At 48.2% G+C, this 1,609-nt stretch overlaps 1 pseudogene; it reads right to left on the reverse strand.

Annotated features, from left to right (window-relative positions):
* Nucleotides 1–308: 308 nt before the first annotated feature.
* On the reverse strand, nucleotides 309–1,217 carry LOC100949291 (annotated as a pseudogene).
* Between the last annotated feature and the right edge of the window lie 392 nt (nucleotides 1,218–1,609).

Consider the following 1,609-nt stretch of genomic DNA (forward strand, 5'->3'; position numbering starts at 1 on the left):
TTATCTTTAGAAAGGCAGCCAGCAGACTGTCTCCTGGTTTGTGGGGTGATCTTCAAATTTTGTTTCATTTCAGGGGTGGGGTGAGGGCAGCAGCCGTGGACTGAGCCCTAAAATTTAGTTCAGTGAGCCAGCGAGTTGGGAATGTGCCCAGTCTGCTCTCAGGAGGCCTCCAACCACGGCTGAGTTTCTCAGCTCACTAAATGCAGTGCAAATCACCTGGTTACTTTTTCTGGATTGTATAGACTTCTAAGACTTTTATTTTCAGTCTTTGTTTATTTATTTTTTAAGGAATGAAGTCTTTGTTGGGCTCAGCCCAGGGGTCCGTGGGTCTGGAAGACCTCTTTGCACTTGTCAGTTCTCTTCTCCACGTTCTTTTTGGCCTGTTTCCGTGGCCTCCTGAGCTGCTTTTTCCTCTGGTAGTGGATCTTAGCCTTCTCCTTCCTCCTCTCCTCCAGGGTTGCTGTCGCTGCCTGGTACTTCCAGCCAACTTCGTGTGCCAGGCACCCCAGGTAAGCAAACTTTCTTGTAGGCTTGAGCCACACAACCCTGAGGGCAGCAGGAACCACCCTCCGTCTTTTCTTGTTGTAGGGTGGTGGGATCCCATCCAACACCTTGAGGCAATCCAGGGCAACCTGGTCACCTTTGGTCTTGCGGGACAGCATGCCTCCCACAGTGCAGCAGAAAATGCAGTCCCTGCTACTTGGGAGACTGAGGCAGGAGAATTGCCTAAACCTAAGAGCTGGAGGTTGCTGTGAGCTGTGATGCCACAGCACTCTACCGAGGATGACAAACTGAAACTCTGTCTCTAAAATATATATAGAAGAAAATGTGGCTGGGGGCCCAGAAATGGTAGGTAGGGGCCTCAGGATGGGTTGGTGTTCATCTCTGTGCAGAGGAAGGCCAGGTACTTTAACTTGTTTCTGTAAAAATTGCCAGAGATGTTGATGCCCTCACAAAGCACAACCACCCCCTTCCAGCCCAGCAGTACCTATTTGGCCCCCCATGGCTGCCCAGCGGCCCAGGAGATGGCCTCTGCCATCCAGCACCAGGACCTGCCCCTCCATGGTCTTTGGCAGCTGCCTGGGAAAGAAGGAAGCATTGGCACAGGGTTTCTTATGCCTTGAAACAGGGGCAGCAGAAGTGACCTCATTTTCAGTCTTTAATTGTTTAAATGCATTTTCTACATTTTGCTTCTTGGTTGTTGATGTGCATTGCATGGTGGAAAATGGTGAACAGCAGATTTGCGAAATGCTGGATTAAACATAATTGAACAGGCTTCTTTGCAGCAGGATTTACTGAAGAATTTTACTATTCATAAATAAATTATGAATCTCTAAGGATAGAAGGGTTGTAACTGGCCATGTTTCCAAGCACATCTGGCCAAGAAAATTCCTTCAAAGTGCAGCTGTCCAAGGGCTGATGTTCCACAGAGCTGGCTCCAGAAAGCCTTGTTTGAAGCACAGCCGTCTAGAGTCACCTCTGTGGCATTCTCCCAGTCCCTGGAGAACCAGCATGTCTGTCATCAGAGTTCCTTTGTAATTCTTGTACATACCTTTCATAGTATGGAATCAACCCATATGACATCTTGAAGGTTTAATTTCATTGAAAG

The sequence above is a fragment of the Otolemur garnettii genome, unplaced genomic scaffold (assembly GCF_000181295.1).
Source record: "Otolemur garnettii isolate 467f Iridium unplaced genomic scaffold, OtoGar3 scaffold00003, whole genome shotgun sequence".
Classification (NCBI taxonomy): domain Eukaryota; kingdom Metazoa; phylum Chordata; class Mammalia; order Primates; family Galagidae; genus Otolemur; species Otolemur garnettii.